We start from the raw sequence: 6,308 nt of genomic DNA, 5'->3' as shown, positions 1-6,308 counted from the left end.
AAGGGATTTTACTAGGATACCAGTATAGTGCTAATCATTGCTTTAATACACACTGAGTTTTAACACACCAATTTGCAGCACAATGCTTGTTTTGAAACATCCACACAGCTACTAGCAATTAATGCTAAAGTAACTACAGCCAGTTGAAGTGATCAGGCTTTAAAGCTTTGGCTGTCTTCCTGTGCAGTTAGGCAGCTTAAATCCATTGACTTCAGCAAGCTTTAAGCAGTCTGACTGTGTAAAGGAAGCAGTCTTTGTCTTTGCAATACAACCATAAATATAATTTCAAAAACTGAACCGCATATCATATGCCAGACACAAAACAATCTAAACAGGTTAGCAAAATGTATAATGCTCTCGGCTACAGCTGATATATACTTGCCTATAAATTGGCAGCCTGCTGTGCCCTTTTCCACATACGTCTGCTTTATTGCATCAAAGCTAAATCTGCAAAAGCAAAAAATAAAATAAGTATTTAGTGATCTTTAGCTTCCTTTTGCTTCCTAGCATTTCAGCCTCTGCAAATAAGGGTAAGAGGTTATGAGAAAGAATCACTTTTTAAAGTAGTAGATAAGGTTGATTATTAAAGATCTTCATTCTTGTTTTATCTTCTTCTTTTAGAAGACATCTGAAGGCAGCCCTGTTTAGGGAAGCTTTTAATGTTTGATGCATTACTGTATTTTAATATTTTGTTGGAAGCCGCCCAGAGTGGCTGGGGAAGTCCAGCCAGATGGGCGGGGTATAAATAATAAATTATTATTATTATTCAGCATTACTGAATCTCTTCATCTTTGTGCAATTTCTCACATGCATACATTCATCTTGCTTTTCAGGGGAGAAAAACAAAACCCTGAAGACTGGATTCTGTTTCTGTTGTGGAAAACACACACACACACACGCACGCACACACGCAGGCAATTTGATGGGTAGCGCAGAGCTGCAACATTAGTTTGCCAGTGGGTGGGTTGTGGTTGCTTACAAGGATGGAAAGCAATGAGACAGTGGGAAGGTTAGAAGAAGAAGAGAAGAGTTTGGATTTGATATCCCGCCTTTCACTCCCCTTCAGGAGTCTCAAAGCGGCTAACATTCTCCTTTCCCTTCCTCCCCCACAACAAACACTCTGTGAGGTGAGTGGGGCTGAGAGACTTCAGACAAGTGTGACTGGCCCAAGGTCACCCAGCAGCTGCATGTGGAGGAGCGGAGACGCGAACCCAGTTCACCAGATTACGATTCTACAGCTCCTAACCACTACACCACACTATCTCTCTGGTTAGCTGGCTCTCTGGTTAGCAGGTTAGCTGGTACAAATACACCAGCATAACTGATTTGGTCTCCTGCCAGTCTGTTTCCGCCATTTCGACCTCCCCACTCCCTTGTCCGTCCTTCTCTCCCTCCCAGCAAGCAATACTTTAATCCACCAATTGCAGAAACCTAAATTTCAGGCATGTTATTGAATCCCACAAAATAGTAATTGCATGGAGGCACACAAATCATATATGTTATAAATCATAAATAAAATAAATATCCCAAAGCAGGCACAGGGAATGAGGCACATTTTTGCACACCTGCAGTGTTTGCTCTTGCCACTTGCTTAAAGTGTATCCGGGTGTTTGGAGAGGAGGCCAGGACTAGGTGCTACATGGGGCAACCAGGAAAAGTAGCAGCTCTGCATCACCACTTTCTTTGGCAGCCCCTGGGAACAACAGGGATTAATAGGATTGTTTCATTATGTATTTTCATTAAATATGATAATGTCTGTGGTGGTGTTGGTTTTATTCTTGTAAACTGCTTAGAAGCCTATATGGGCATTCAGTGAGATATACATGGGTGATGATGGTGATGATAGGCAATTGCTGGCAAGGGAAGGAAGCATGGGCAGACAATGTAATCGCTTCCTCTTCAAATAAATATGAAGCATTTACAAGTTCGATGCATAAACCCAACCAGACTGCAGCTGAATAAAACAAATTGGTCCTGAGGAAGCTTGGGCAGAAGCTCCTAACCTGCTGAGTCCACAAGACAGGAATAATGAACTCTGAGCTGATAGCACACCTGGCGAGCTAAAGTGAAATAAGGGCCCAGCCAGTATTCCACATATATCAAGCTAAGCTCAGGGAAGAGCTGTAATGCAGTAAGATGCCACAGGAAACTCACATAGTTTTGTTCTTCCAGTCTGACACATTTTAATGGACACTGAAATATTTTCACAATATAGCATCAACTGTTGCATTCTCTCCCTCCCCCCCTTTCAGCAACATGGTAGAATAAATTGGGTTTGAAAAATATCTCCCTATCATTGTTAGGATCTCTCAGTTAAACATTACAAACCAATTTGGATTCACCTGTACAAGTGAGACAGGAGCTTTCCAAACTGCCAAGTTAAGCCAAAGTAACAACAACAACAACAACAACAACAACAACAACAACAACAATGAAAGCATAACATGACACCTGGTTAAAGCATGAATGGGGGGGAAACCAGTTATTAAAAAATGAGTGAGAGGTTATAAAGATAGCTCTGCATAGTGTTCATGAAGTCTTTGTATCAGTCCCTTCTTTTAACAGTTGCCTTTTTTGCCTCTACTGTTCGAGAAACGAAAAGTGAAAAAAGATAATTGATTCTTGAGAAGTGTATACCTTTGAAATGAGGTCCATCATAACTTTTAAAAAAGAGAGAGAAAGCCCTAACTCCAGAGTTATGGTTATCCTATTACTGGCAGTTTCGCTCTCCTCCTTTATGATGGACAATAATTATAGGAAATGGTTCGGAAATCCCTGAGACTTTATCAGCTGAGCTCTTCTTCTCAGTTGCAGGTTAGCTCATAATGGCTCAGCACTACTCCACTAATTTGACCATTTCCATTCTCAGCTACTTTCTCACATTTCCTCAAACTTACCAAGCTGAGTAGGGGAAGGTAAAACAGCAACCAAAGAGACTGGGGGTTATTTTCTAAGCTGTTCCCCACTCTCTGTAATGAAGGCTTCTGAGCATTCTTGAAGACTGCATTGGAGAGAAAGAAAGAGAGAGGAGAGAGAATGCGCACCAGTCTCTCAACCTAATCTACCTGCAAACCTGTGAGGATAAATTGGGGAGGGAAAGAACCATGTGTGTCACCTTGAAAGAAATTGAATAACAAATAAATGCAATTTATTTACTTACAGTACTTATAGTCTGAAGAACTGTCCAGATGTGGAGGCATCTTCCCTGTCTTCGCACAGGTTGCATGATCAGAGAGGACCAGTAAACAGGCACAAACTGCAAGAAGGAAGAGAGAAGGCACCTAGATAGCTGCAACAGGTCCCCTGCTTGGGTGTGGGCTGCAGATGGTTCCCAACAATCCCTGGCACTGGTCCTGCTCTTTGATTAAGGAGACCAAAAAGGCACAGTTTCCCCAAGCCCTATCATGGAGTCCCCATCTGAACATGCCTGAAGTCTTCATTGCACTAAGACAGAGGAAGAACTGTGGAGAGGGCAAAGAATTCGTCCTAACCTTGTGCTCCCCTTCAAAGTTGCCTTGTGCAAAACTCGGTGCAACATTGAATATAATGTTCAATTTCTCCTATGCGGAGGAAGGAGCAGGCCTGTAAATGCCAGCCAAAATTTAATATAAGCTACACCCTGCTCAATCAGACCAAAGACCTATTCAGTCTATCAGTCTGTTCTCGGGGAGGCTCACAAGCAGGGCATGAACACAACACTTTCCTGTTTGCAATCTCCTGCCCCATATCCTGATCCTGACTAGTTGTGGGCTCTTGCCTCTCCTATCCCATCCTATTCATTGACTTGCTTTATAGGCTCTTGAGCTGTCGGCCCTCATTCATTTACCTAGGTACCTACCACCTCCATTGTAGACCTGCATCAGGAACATAGAAAGCTGCCTTCTGTTGATTGAAGACATTGGTCCATCTAGCTTAGGACTACACAAATGGCAGGAGCTCTCCATGATTTAAGGTAGGGGTCTTCAAGCCCAACCTGAAGATGCTGGTGGCTAAATCTGATACTTGAATGCCAAGCATATGCTCTACTGCTGAGCTACAGCTTTTCCTATGGGTCACAATTCTGATGTTTCATTTTTAATATGTCCCACCCCTCTATGCTCATCCCACTCTTCTATCCAAAATATTTTAAATATTTATCATTATGATTTAACAACTTTGGGTAAACTCATCATCCACCTGCAAGTCTCTCTCTCTCTCTCTCTCTCTCTCTCTCTCTCTCTCTCTCTCTCTCTCACACACACACACACACACACTTTCTTGGGCTATGCATCCCCCCCTTTTAAACCACTCTTTGAATCTCTCTTTGTAAGACTCCTTAACTGAGCTTGGACAATTCTGAAAATTATTTTAGCTTTCTTTCTTTTTTAGCTTTTAAAACATTGCTGAAATATGTCACTTTGTATACAGCTGGCCTATGCCATTAATCAAGCAGTCCCATGAATTCAGTCAGCCTCAAATAATGGCATCGGCAATATTAAAGAACCGTCACTATCAAAATCAGAATTGTCAGTGTTTATTATTAGGCTTGAAACATCCACATTGCTCTTTTGAAGTTCTGAACAAGGGATGGGTGCAAAAAAGGAAAAGGGGGGAAAGCTTAGCATTTCCAGATGTTGGGTGTTTCTATAAATCCCAGTGAATTTGCTGTACAAATTATGAACATATGCTGAAAAATCGTAACCCTTAAGTGTGAGTGAATTATTTGCATCCCCACTCCCCCCCCCTCAATTAAACCCCAGTTGAAAGCATTCAAATTGTTGCAATTCCAAATCTTTAGTTACACAATGTGCAGTAATTCCTTTCACTCTGTGCGACTTTCTCTTTCTGGAGGCAAGAAATCATGTGTAAAGGAAGCTAACATAATGTAAATGATAAGCCGAATCATGAAAGGAACTCAATGCTTAGGCTTCAGACTTGATGCCATGAGAGAGCGATTCTATCTCTGGCTGGGAAGAAATGGACCAGAATGGAGCATTGGAGCTACCACCACACCCAGACACACACTCCAAAGCCCTGGGCTTGCACTGGCCAGAGCACGTAATGCACTGAACCAGCTCTGGGCCTTTATTGGGCCTCTGACCTTGAAATGGGCCAGCAGGTCCCTTGGTGACCTTCCTTTGCCCCACTGACATAGTACTCCATTTCAGGGTCATGTGTTGGTTGCTTTTGACTGGCAAGAACACCACTTGAAAGAGACGCCACAATTTTCATAGGCACAGAAGGGGCTTCCATAGCAGTGAACACCCAACCCCACCCGGGTACCAGAAGAGGGTTCTGCCACATCCAAGTCCTGAACAGTAGCATGGAACATGCTAGGATTGCTCACAATGCGTAGGGTTGCCATAAGCCTGGAATTTCCCAGACATAACCGGAATACTGCAGTCGGCAGCTCAACAACTTTGCTAAATAAATAAATAAATAAATAAATCTCAACAACTTTTCTTCAAGTTGGCTTTTTTATTATTTATTCAACCATCTATATACCACATAAAAGCATGGTGTGTGAATGAGGTACAGTCAGATTAAAACAATTCAGTACAGATAAAAATCAGTTAAAGTTAATCACCAATCAGAAAACATACTTAAGATGCCTGCTGAGTTGTTGTTTTTAAAGATATTCATTCATTTATTTTTACAAAAGTATTTATGTATTGCTGATATTGCTGTTATACAGCACTTACTTAAATTACAAAGGCAGTTCACAACTTAAAATATCATAAATATCCGGCAACCCAGGTGGGTGGAGTATAAATATAATCATCATCGTTATCATCACCATCATCATCTTTTCAAAAAACAACACAAAAAGATTGCAGAAGTTCTTTCCTTGGTATTGGAATGGCATCAAATTGGCACTAGCCAATGGTCAGGAATGATAGAAGCTGTACAGTAGTTCAAAAAGGTTCCCCACTCATGCTTTAGGGACTCTATTCCCAAACAACAAAGGGCTTTAAAAGTTAAAACTAGCACTTTCCTAACTCTCTCTTCCATGCTTTATGATTTGATGGGTACTGGGAAACATCTGGTTTAAAATCTAACTACAATCTGAGTATGTATGTATATTCTGGTGTAACATCTGGCTCCATATTCCTTTGCATTTATTATATAGTTTGTGAGGAGGTCAGCTGATTGGAAACCATGTAGTGATAAATAACAGGAGAAGAACCCTTCTGGTGCAGAATAGTATAGCTATCTTCTAAAATCTATTATGGTGACACTGATTTACACCCTGAGTAAGGGTGAATTTGAAATAAGGGAAGTATTCAGAAAGTAATATGAATATTGAGGCTGAGTTCTTCACAGGGTGA

The 6,308-nt window shown here is 41.3% G+C and overlaps 1 long non-coding RNA gene across 1 annotated transcript in view; it reads right to left on the bottom strand.

Annotated features, from left to right (window-relative positions):
- Nucleotides 1-382: 382 nt before the first annotated feature.
- Nucleotides 383-6,308, bottom strand: part of LOC309355379 — a 56,430-nt gene continuing 50,504 nt past the window's right edge. The window contains exons 2-3 of the long non-coding RNA XR_014162522.1: nt 3,161-3,256; nt 383-447 (exon numbers count right to left, since the gene is read on the bottom strand). This is a non-coding gene — a long non-coding RNA (uncharacterized lncRNA). The remainder of the gene's footprint in view (nt 448-3,160; nt 3,257-6,308) is intronic.

The sequence above is a fragment of the Podarcis melisellensis genome (genome assembly GCF_964234715.1).
Source record: "Podarcis melisellensis genome assembly, chromosome: 1".
Lineage (NCBI taxonomy): Eukaryota > Metazoa > Chordata > Lepidosauria > Squamata > Lacertidae > Podarcis > Podarcis melisellensis.
This window is presented reverse-complemented; position numbering and strand designations above follow the sequence as displayed.